Raw genomic sequence first — 13115 nt, forward strand, 5'->3', positions numbered from 1 at the left:
TTTCAATCTGATAATATTGCACCTTATTATTTGCTAAGACTTCAATTTTAGTATCACTAGCAAATTCAATGATCTTTTCTCCTCTGAACATGTCCCCAAATATGTAGGCCTTATTCCCAGAGCTCTGGAAAGCTTGCTATTTCTAACCCCCTTCGAAGCTGAATTTGCCATCTATGACTGCCTTCCGTCTACTACTCTTAAATTAGTTTTCTGCTGCAATATGCTATTTTACCTCCCGTTCCCTGGGTCTGCCTTAGATATAAATCTCTGATGTGAAACCTTGTCAAATGTTTTTTGAACACAGTTTTTTTCTTATCTGTTGAGGCAGTGGTGCTGCCCAAGAACGGCAGACAATTAGAGAAATATGGCCTCCCATGCGTGAGTCCATCTTGACGATCTCTAAGCAATCTTGCTAGGATTCTCTGTTTACATTCGGAGAAATCCAAGCAGTCCCTTAAAATAGACAGATAGATAAAGCAAGGCATAAGCATTTCCTGTTTTATTTTCTTAACTTTTAGGTACAAAAGGCTAAAGTTCAATCTGTCCACGTCTGTTCTAGAGAGTACTATGTGTTGGTAACGTGGGCTTTGTCACATAGGCTCAAATCTGGGGCAGAGTGTGTAGGTTTGTGCAGTGTAGAAGTTTGTGCACAGGCTAGGGGTGCCCTGGCAAACAGTCTGGACAGACTGAAGCTACAGAACCATTGGTGATGACCAACCCTGTTCTAAGCCATTTCCATTCTTTTAAGCTAAAAACATTATTTTGAAATAAATATAGACTTTCAGAAAAAGCTGTGAAAATAATACAGAGAATTCCTGTATACCTTTCACCCAGCTTCCCCTAGCATCAGCATCTGGCATAATCAAAGCATGATCATTGAGACATGGAAAGTAACATGGGTGTAATACTATTGACTAAACTATAGACTATGGACATTTTTACAAGTGTGCCCTCTAATGTCCTTTTTTCTGCACTAAGTTGTTGTGTCTTTGGAGTCTTCTTCAATCTGTGACAGTTCCTTGCCTGTCTGGTCTGTGACAATCTTCTCTTGTCTGTCATGATTTGACATTTTTGAAGTGTACTGGTCAGGCATTTCATAGAATATCCCCTAATTATTTTCTTTTCCTGATGTTTTCTTATAACTACCTTAAGATTATGCATTTTTTGGCAATAACACCACAGAAATGATGTACCCTTCTCAGTGAGTCTTATCAGGGGATGATGCTAGCCCCGATCATTTGATAAGATGGTGTCTTCCAGGTTTCTCCACAGTAAAGTTACTATTTTTCCTTTTGTAATTAATAAATACTGGGGGGAGACATTTTGAGAGAATGCAAATACCATGTTTCTCCTCAAATTTCTGCCCACCAGTTTTAGCATACGTTGGAATAACTTACCTATAATGATTACTACCCCAGTGGTTGCCCATTGGTGATTTCAACTTCCCTCTTTTATTCCACATTTATTCATTGGAATTCTTCCGTTAGCGAGAGCTTTCCTTTCTCCTCTCTTTAATTATTTACTTATTCGATTTTGTACCTACATTAATATGAAGCCATGGATATTTATTTCAAGGATGATGTGGAAAAGGGCCTCCAAAGAATTCACCAACATAAAAGATATATTGCTAATTATGCATGAAAACATTGGCAATGTCCATTTAGAAGAAGATGAGTAAAAAAATATGCTCAGACAGGTATTCAGCATGAATAGATTGTCTGATGGATAAAACGGCTTCCCAGAACTGTCCCAACAACCACCAGATTTGCCTCATTGGATTTAAAACAAAAGAACATCATCACTCCTGTATCATTCCTCATGAAATGTTGGGTTGGAGAAAGGTAAAACAGATACGTATAGATTCAGTATTGGAGATGATCAAATAGCTGATAACTCTAATAATTCAGGAACAGAGCAGGTAGCAGGATGTGAAAATGGAAAGAAACAAAAAAATTGCCTACAAGCTGTCTATGGAGGAAGTCAAATCTGGGCAGTGGGACGTACTGGCATAGAGCAGAGGAAATTGAAACTGATAGAGGGATGATGAAATAACCCTGCCAAGCGCACCTTGCTCACCCAAGGCTGTCATTAATAAGTTGCTGACACAGTCCCAGAACTTATTCTTGACGCACCAGAGCTTGGTAATCAACAAAACTGAATCCCAGGAGTGTAGGACTGAAGGTACTGATATAATTCCTGTCCCTGTCACACCCAGCTCAGAACTGGCACAGGCCTGGGCCTACAGGGCTATTTGCCAACACACCCAGTTGCAGGGAGTAGAAGAAGACAAAGGCAGGAGAAATGAAATAGATGGCAGAAAATCAACATTTTATAGCAATCATTTCATTGACAGCCTCTATTCATTCATTATTCTATACATCCCTTCATTTCTTTGATAAATATTTACGGAGGACATACCATATTCCAAGCATTGTGCTAAGCTCTGAGAGCCCAAAGGTAAACAAGTGATGATCCCTGCTCTCAAGAGGTATTTATAATCTTCAGCTTCTCCTTAAGCCCCTGTTTGAGAATTGCTGCCTCCGATTTATTCATTCATCAACAACAAAAATATTGTAATGAAGATCTACTATGATCCCTGCACTGTGTTACACTATGGAGATATACTGATAAAAGTCTCTGTACTTGTCCTAAAAGAGCTCATAGGTGGATCTGATAAACACAACCGTGATATGGTGTGATAAGTGGCACAAGGGAGATGTGCACAGGATCTGTGACAACAAATGGAAGAGGCCCCTAGCTTAGACCAGAAGTGTCAAAGATTTCTCCACACCAAAGGCACTGGCCTGAGTCATTAAGGGATGTGAAGGTTTTCAAGATAAGGAGGTATCGAGAGGATGGCAATTCAGCATGCAGGAGGCAGCAAAGCTCATTTATTACAGAAATGCAAGTCACCAAGTGAGGCTGAATTATAAAGTTCAAGGAGGAAAGAGGTAAAATATGAGAGTGGAGAAGCAAGAAGAAACCAGAAAACAAAGCACCTTGGAAAATATTCCACAGTTTAAATTCTATCCTGAAGGCCACAAGAAGCTATTTAAGCAAAAGAGGTGACTAAATCAGGTTTAGATTTTGAACAATCGTTTTGGAAGCAGTGTAAAGAATAGATTTGAGAGACATAAAACAGTAGACAAGGAGGTAATAAAGAAGGCCATTAAAATAAATCAGGCAAGACTTCTGGGTATATATTCAAAGGAAATGAAAATAGGATATTGAAGAGATATCTGCATCCTCGTGTTCATTGCAGCATTATTTACAATAACCAAGACATGGAAACAACCTAAGGGTCTGTCAGTAGATGAGAGAATAAAGAAGATGTGAGATATAAATATATATATCCAATTGTATATTATTCAGCCATGAAAAAGAAGGAAACCCTGCCATTTGTAAAACATGGATGGACCCTGAGAGCATTAGGCTAAGTGAAATAAGCCAGACAGAGAAAGACAAGTACAGCATGGTATTGCTTACAATATGGAATCTAAATAAAAAGCCAAACTCAGAAACAGAGTAAAAAAGTGGTTGCCAGGGGCTACAAGGTGGGGGAAATAGGGAGGGTTTGTGAAAGGGTACAAGTTTTCAGCTATAAAATGAACAAAGTCTGAGGATCTAATGCATAACATGGTGACTATAGTTGATTACACTGTATTGTGTAATTTAAATTTGCTCAGAGAGTAGAACTTAAATGTTCTCACACACACACAAAAAGTTAAATATGTGAGGTGATGGATGTATTAATTAAACTAGATTGGCAGAGGAATCCTTTCATAATGTAAGCATATATCAAATCATCATGATGTACACTTTAAATATCTTACAATTTTACTTGTCCATTATACCTTCATAAAACCGAGAAATTAATAAATAAATTACATGTAATACTAATATACTGAGAGGGAATACATGAATAGCAAATAAATCATATTTGTTAAATTAAAAAATAAACATATCATGTAAGAAAAACTAAACAAAAAAAGGAATAGATAGGTAGTCATGGCCTTAGAAAGAATGGAATCGTTTCCATAATTATTAAGAGGTCCAGATACAATGATTGACTGATTGTGCAGTTGGGGACAGTTTGACTTAAGAAACAGGGTACTATTCTTGGAGAGAAGGAAAACAAGAGGTGTAGCAAATTAAAATGAAAAATCAGTTTATATATATCAAACTAGAGGTACCTGTAAAAAAAGGAAAATTAGGAAATGTCTAGGTAGGAGTCATGATTCTAGGACTTGGGAGAAATGAGCCTCATGCAGAGATTTTTGGAGTCTTTCTGATACTTGAATGTTCATATGAATCACCTGGGGATTTCGTTAAGATGAAGCTTCTGATTCCATGGTAGGTGTGAGGTGGGGCCTGAGGTTCTCTGTTTCTGATTGTCACATGATGAGGAAGAAGTTGGTCCGTGCACCACACTGTGACTAGAACTGTCTTGAAAAACTTGCTGGACCACATTTTCTTAAGCCCCATCCCTGGAGATTCTAATTCTATGGTCGGGGTTGGGCCCATGAAATCGCTTTTCCCATAAACTCACGGTGACATCAGTACTGCTGGTCTGAGAATCCCACTCTGAGAGACTCCTTTTTTCTGGATAGTGAACACATGATTTCTATGTGCCCAGAGTGTCAGGGAATCATTTTTAGTATATAGAAAAAAAGGCTTTCCCCAAAGAAAGGAAAGAATACATAAAATAAAGAGAAGTAGCAAACACTGTCCCCCAGGGCCTGCAGTAGGCATCTTTATCATCCATGTGGTCTTTGTAGCACTCTGTGAGAAACGAAGCACTATCCAGATTTTGGCAGAATAAGAAACCAGGTTCCAGAGAGAAAAAATAAACACCATTCAAGTAACGCAACTAAGCTGAAGGCCTGAGGTTCAAAGTGAAACTCTGACTCTGTTTCCAGTGCTTTCCACTATGGAGAGCACCTCTCATGGACTCCTTTCCTAGGCTCCTTATATTAAATTTTTAAAAAATTTAGGCAAAGAAAAGGGATTATTGGAATTCATCCTACTTATTAACAGAGTCATTATCCAATGTGCTTGACCTTGAGCAGACTCACGGGAGTCTAGTATTACCACTGAATGAGGGTGACCAATACTCACAGGTCATCTTCAGTGAAGAACTGGTTTTCTTCAAGTATTGTCTTCTCCTTGGCTAAGAGAAGATCTGAGACCCTAACAGACTTGTGACATTGCCCTCATGACATCCTTCCCAGCCTTCATGTCCTGTAATCAAGGGCCAAGAGGACCAGAACTTCCCCAAATTCCATCACCCAGGTAATTGTTATTAAATCCAACTTTATTTGCAAGGGATCTGACAATCACAGTTTACACACTTAAATAAAAGGGATTCCCTTCATTTTTGTGAGACTTAATCAGAGGTCTCAGAGAAGAAAAGTAACTCTGCTAAGTGGCTGACTTGGGGTCTGAACCAACGCTCTGACTCCAGTTCCTTTTCCTGCTACATAGAAAAGATTCTTGATAATAGCTTCCAAAGTTAAATCCCTCCCTTTTTTACCCAAAAACAGATCTACAAAATCAATACATTTCGTGGACCAGACTGTATCTGGTGTTTGTTTTGAAAGCCTGAACAATTTTGGGCTGCCTTCAGAAAAATCTCTTAGCTTTATAGAAATTATCACACACACATTGCCTTTTTCCTTTTAACTAGCAAAAGACCTGCTAATGGTTCAGTCACGAAAAAATAATAATAGTAACAATATATGTCAGAAAAATGAAAAACCATTGTTCTCCCTTTGTCATGGCAGTACTGCATGATAAACAGAGGGACAATAGAGAATTCTGCAGAAAGTCCCGAAGATTCCAGCATAGAGATAGACCAAAACCATTACATGGTATTAAAACTATACTCCTACATGACCTTTAAAATATATTTTACCTTCATTGCTGTGATGACCAAAACTCTGTTTTAACCCAAGCCACCAAAACTTCTAATGCATACTAGGGAAAGTATTTAAGGAAAGAGGCTATAAGACTTGCCAATGATTCTCTCTCTCTCTCTTTCACACACACACTCTCTCATACACTCTCTCACACACTCACACACACTCTCTCACACATACACACATGCTCTGACACATACACTCTCTCACACACACACACTCATACGTGCACTCTCACACACAGACCATCACTAGAAGGAAAAATTACCAATTATTTTCTCCTCACAAGACTAAGTTCAATTCCCAACAGTCTTAAGGCAATGGAAAGGGGTGGAAAACTTGCTTAGAGATCAGTGAAAGCTTTCAAGATTCCTTGTGATTAAGGAATTGATTGCTTTTAGAGCTAATGTATTCTCAATTTTGCAAGCCTATGAAAGCAGAGAACACCTGGGTTCGTTTGGATATTTGTGAAAAAATGGTAGAGTATTGATATCTTTCAAGACCTTATATCATAGACATTGAACATTGTACACATGAAATAATATTTTACATTGTTATTGTTTCTAGAGGATAAGTGATAATCTTTACATAAATAAATATAGTGTTTCAAATTATAAATTTTAAATATGTGTCTTATTAACCAATTTATATATAATCTTGACAATTAAAACAATTAACATTTATATAATGTTTTTATTTTGAGAGTATTATATATATATATATAAATGAAATATATATATTTCATTTCATACCTCACAGCTAAGTAAGTTACTTTTAGACAGTCATATCATCAATACTTTATGGAATAGCAAACTAAAGCAAAAAAGGGATCAGGTGAATTTTCTAAGCTTAGAAAAGAAGCTAGTGCCAGAACTAGGACTATAGGCCGGGTTGCCTGGTTCCCATTTTCAACATCATTATCCAAACAAACTGTCAAATTACACGAAGACTTTTGGTATGTATGCTGCTGTACGTACCAGCCAGAATTATTTTTTATTGTAACTTTAATATTAAAGATTCAGACAATCTTTAATTCTTGAAGTCAATTGCATCCTGTATTGGTAAGTAAAAATCAAATTCTGAAATTCAGACAAATAAAATACACTTGAAGAAGAAGAAGGAGAAAGAGGAGGAGAAGAATCCTAAGGATGCCTGAATACGACACTCAAACTGCTCGGTAAGAACAAAACTGAGAAATCACCACCCCAAGTACCATGTACTCACTCAATTTAACTTAAACTACACATATGATATATCAGCCACTACTAGACACAGAAAATGAAATAGTTCCAGACTGTAAGGGGCTTATAATATGAAATGAATATTAGATAAAATTAAAAGTGTGGAATATGCTTGTATGCAACTGATGGATCACTAAATTCTACCCCTGAAACTAATAATACGCCATATGATAACTAAATTGAATATAAATAAAAATTTTTTTAAAGTGTGGAATATGCATATTTTAAACAAGCTATAATCAATATTATATGATGACAATTTTTTTTTGTGGTGGTTATCAGTCCACAGGGATAGCAACCAGATTACTGTGAGGTACATCTAATACATTGTTAATGTCTTCAATGTTTCAGTTGAAATAAACAAGTTATTAATGACACTACCAAATAGAAACATTTGTGGATAAATCAAATAGATGTATTTAATATGAAAGATTTAAATCATATAAAAAGTATATTTGAGCATTTTAATTCTTTGGGGAATCAAAAGATTAAATAACTAAAACCATAAGAAAAAAATAATAGGCTTCACATGGCATTCTCTCATGCCCAATACACTGCTGTGCTTTTTATGGGAAATTACAGCTGCCAGAGTTAATTTAATTTAATGTAATTTAATTGTTGAATTTGTATTTTGTACACATCATTGGAGGCCCTAAAGCAATGATATGTTTTTCTTTAAATAAATAATTTCCTCTAACAGTTTAAAGAAATGATTGGCTTAGAAGACATTAGTAGACTGTAGAGAACAACGAAAATATGCAAAGTATCACACAAAAAGATTTCCCTGACACCAATTCACCAATGAAAGCACTGAAATAATTAAGTAATCTGTATTTCTCCTTTCACAAAAATGTAATTTAGTCTTAAATTCTCACCAAACACAACGGCCATGGTTACAGAGCTTGGAATAGATATCATGTGCCCCTCACAACTAGCCTTTCTTTGCCCCACTTTCCCATCGTGCACTTCATGCCCCACCATCTTGCCTTGACTCTATGAATGTAAATGCATTGACACTTGTGTAGAAACATGTGCCTTACATCTAATTTATTCATGCTATAAATTGTCATTAATGTCAACAAAAACACAGTAGTCCTTAATTCTGAACAGGTTAATGGACTTAAGGACACTAAAATTTAATGAAAAGAAGAATGAAACATGAAGAAAAACTACCTTATATCTGGCTTGAGTTATGAACAGTTGGGTATTTGACTCCTCTGGGTATCATCTATTTTCAAGTCACATCGTCTGTCTTCCTGCTTCCCCAGAAGCCTTCATCCTAGCAGGGCTCCTAGTCTGAATCTCTAGGGGTCCAGAGAAAAAAGGATATGCCTGCCCTTGAAAATTCTTACTTCCTTTCCTTTTTTGAAGGCAGAAGGATATACCTAAAAGAAAATGATTCAGTAATGAGATGGAATATATATATATATATATTCACCTTATATACTTGCAAATTCTTACTATGTTTTGGGAACGGTATACTTCTTTAATCATCATTATGTACTAGTGTGGGCAACATTATTATTTGCATTTTACCGTGGGAAACCACGGCAAGTAAAGTTAATAACTTGCCCAAGGTTGCACAGCAAGTAAAGGGACAATGTGAACTTCTTCCTTGGTTATGATTAACCCTGAGCTGGTTTTCAGTAAGATGTTCAACTGCCATACCTTGGTCTTTGTGTTGCCTGAGCTCTATGCAGGCATTCATTGAGCCATCCATGACCACACTTGATTGTACACACGCTTGTATACAAAACTCATGCCAAATTCTGCTCTCATGTTTCCTCTCATGACAGTGAAATTGCTTTGGTATCCACACGTTCCCATGCAGCCAAATGCCACTCCCTTCTCAGAAGCAGAAGGAAACTGCATTTCTTCTCTATCTCTACCTCTGAGGTGACTCTGTGAAAGTGCCTCAGGCCCGTGCGACACTGACCCACACACCCAATTTTAACTCTTTCATGTCATTATGGCTGTAGAATAGAGTTCCCCAAATAGTAAAGGTGGTCAGTGAGATTTCTTCTCAAAGAATTTCAATAGTCATTGTCATTGTCACTGTGGGTGTGTAGGGAGTTGGCGCATACCACCCTGAGTGATGGCACACCGGTAACTTGAAATTAGCCATGGCAAGAGTATTTATAGCATAGAAGTTGGAAAACATTACAATTCACAGCTTTTTCCCCTCAAAAGCTGATTATTAAACATTTACAAGTGTTGCTTATGCTTCTCTTTGAATTCCTTTGGCTTTCCTCAACCCAGAAGGTTTATTTATTATTTCTTTTCCTCTTTTTCTGTGGATAAGGGTGAACAAGACGGGATCCACATGGATTCTTTCAAATCTTTTAGTCTTATACTTGTTCTAATCCTTCTTGAACTATCAGAGACCTTATTATCTAGTGGTCAAAATGAGGAAGGGTAACAGGTTAAAAAAAAGTAGGAAAGAAAGTAGGGAAATTTTGGTTCATGCTTCACAAAATGTACTCACAGGAATAATGTGATGCGATTGCACATGGAACATGTCCCAACACTTTTGGATGGGTACAGTGTTGTCAGAAGAGAGTAGTCATTCTGAGGGTCCTGAAACTCATAGGGTGGTCTTCTTCATGGCCTCCAGGGGCTGATACATGCTTGCTGCTTTTGGATGCTTCCTGCCCTTCATTAAAATCCTGGTGACAAAAAAAATCACAAAGACTTCCATGTCCAGGGATATGGAGTAGGTGTATCTTCCCTATTCATCCCACTAAGTACAATGACAGACTATGAATTATATGTAAAACAAAATAAAAAGACTTAAAGATGAAGAAAAGAAGAGGGGCGCCTGGGTGGCTCAGTCGTTAAGGGTCTGCCTTCAGCTCAGGTCATGATCCCAGGGTCCTGGGATCGAGCCCCGCATCAGGCTCCCTGCTTGGCGGGAAGCCTGCTTCTCCCTCTCCCACTCCCCCTGCTTGTGTTCCCTCTCTCGCTGTCTCTCTCTCCGTCAAATAAATAAACAAAATCTTAAAAAAAAAAAAAAAGATGAAGAAAAGAAGAAAAACCAACTAAACATCTGAGTCATGAGAAATGACACAGTGAAGAGTTCCCTGGTGGGGTTTTTTTTTTTCCCCTCATATGTTTCAGAGATGGGGCTAAAGAAGTCAGCAACCCAAGGCACAGACAAAAGAACCCCCAATAAAAGCCTCTCTGTCTAGCCAAAGGACCAGGAAGAGGGCAACCTAGGAAGACAGAAAACATTTAGATAACCATTGTTCTACTCTAGCCAAACACCACAAACAAACAAAATGCATCCTCACCCCCAACCATGACAGAAAATCCAAGTGGGCAGCCCAGACTTGAGGCAGCATCCCCTGAGGCTGTAAGAGGTAGCCCAACATCTTTGCTGGGGTGGTGTCAGGGAAGGCCAAGTGGGGATCTGAAACTTTCATGATAATCAGGTGATAATGGAATGCCCCCTTTCCCCTCATGCTTTAGTGGAGATGATGGAGACAATATGGGAGTCCTGAACTTCCACTCCCTCAACTGAGGCCACCCCCAACATAGTGTTGGTGGAGACCACCTGGGAAGTCAAATTTCTGTTCCCACCTAGTAGTAGCAGAGTAAAGCTAGGATGTAAAATGGGGGGACCAGTGGGGAGCCTAAATTTTTACCACCACTTAGCAGTAGCAAGGAGGCACTCTCCTCCCCGTGCTAGAGTGGTGTCAAAAAGAAAGCTAAAAGAGAAGATCAAAAATCTCTTAAGAGAATACAAAAATGGCCAAGTTTTAACAAAAAATTATGCATCATGCCAAGGACCAGGAGATCTCAAACTGAATAAGAAAAAGATGATCAATAGGTAACAACATCTGGGCAAACTGGATATGCACATGCAAAAGAATGAGATGGGCCCCTATATACCATTCAAAAATTTTAACTGAAAATGGATTAAAGATTTAAATGGAAGATCTGTAATAAAACTCCTAGAAGAAAACAGGGAAGAAGTTCTTTGACATTGGTCATGACTGATTTTTTTTGGATTTGACACCAAAAGCAAAGGCAACAAAAGCAAAAATAAACTAGTGAGAGAACATCAAACTAAAAAACTTCTGCACAACAAAGGAAACCATCAACAAAATGAAAAGGCAGTCTACAGAATGAGAGAAAATATTTGTAAGCTATCTATCTGAAAAGGAGTTGGTATCTAAAATATATGAGGAACTCAAACTACTCAATAGCAAAAAAAAAATGGGCAGAGGACCTGAACAGACATTTTTCCAAAGAAGACATACAAATGTCCAACAGGTACCGGAAAAAAATACTCAACATCACTAATTACCAGGGAAATGTCAATCAAAATTATAATGAAATAGTACTTTAGCCCTCTTAGAATGGCTGCTATCAAAAGCAGAAGAGATAGCAAGTGTTTCAGAGAATGTGGATTAAAAGTAACACTTCTAGACTTTGGGGATGTAAACTGGTGCAGCCTTTATGGAAAATAGTATAGAGGTTCCCCCCAAAATTAAAAGTGGAACTACCATATGACCCAGAAATCCCATTTCCATTTATATATCTGAAGGAAATGTAAATATTATCTTCAAGAGACATCTGCACCTCTGTGTTCTTTGAAGCTTTGTTCACAAGAGCCAAGACATGGAAACAACCTAGGTATCCATAATAAGAAAAATGTGATATAGAAAGAAAACAGAATATTATTTAACCATAAAAAAAATAGAAATTCTGCCTTTTGCAGCAACATAAATAGACCTTGAGGGCATTATTCTAAGTGAAATAAGTCAGACAGAGTAGGACAAATGCTGTATGATCTCACTTATATGTAAAATCTAAAAAAAAAAAAAAATGAACTCATAGAAACAAAGAGAAGAATGGCAGTTGTCAGTGGCAGGAAAGCAGGGGAAAGGGGAAGATGTTGCTCAAAGAGTACAGACTTTCAGCTATAAGATAAGTTCTGGGCATCTGATATGCATTATAGTGACTATAGTTAACAATCCTGTAATGTAAGCTTGTATTATATACTGTACTGTATACTTATATTGCTGAGAGAGTAGAAACTAAATGTACTCACAAGAAAAGTGATACGTAAGATGTACAGATGATGCTGTACGTAAGATAACAGAACTGTTAACTAACCTTACTGTGATACTCATTTTGCAATATACATGTGCATCAAATCATCACATTGTACACGTTAAACTTATACAATATTATATGTCAATTATATCTCAATAAATGTGGAAAAAATAAAAACACATGTAAGAAAAAAATAGATGCCAACATCGAGTTGACAGAGATATTAAAATAATCTGACAAAATTTTAAAGCAGCAATTCAATAAGCAATTATAAAAACACCTGAAAGAGATAAAAAGGAGAGATAAACACATCTACAGTTGTCGTTGGATACTTCAACATTCCTCATTCAAAAAGTGCTGAAACAACTAAACAGAACATCAGCAAGGATCCAGAACTCAGAAACACTATCCACCAATAGGAGCTAATGGACATTTATGGAACACTCCATTCAACAACATTAGAAGACATACTCTTTTCAAGTGCCCATAGAACATGAACCAAGATAGATATCACTTCTTATTCTATAAAACAAATCTCAACAGTTTTAAATAAATTGAAATCATACAGTATGTTCTCTGACCCAGTGAAATCAAACTAGAAACCTGTAGTAGAAAGATACTAGGAAATTCTCCAAACATCTGGAAACTAAACAACACCCTTTCTAATAGTCCATTGGTCAAAAGAAATTGGTCTAAGGGGAAATGAAAGCAAAACAAAACACTTCAAACTGAATGAAACTAAAAAGGAAACATAGTTTGATTTCCTAGACCAACAATCTCTTTCTCCTGTTTCCTAACTGTGGACATTAGTGTCCCTATGGCCATGGGGAGAAAGGAGAGGAGAGGAGAAGAGGAGAGAAGAGAGGAGAGGAAAACTTTGACCTAAGTTTCAGGT

Source organism: Halichoerus grypus, chromosome 5, assembly GCF_964656455.1.
Source record: "Halichoerus grypus chromosome 5, mHalGry1.hap1.1, whole genome shotgun sequence".
NCBI lineage: Eukaryota > Metazoa > Chordata > Mammalia > Carnivora > Phocidae > Halichoerus > Halichoerus grypus.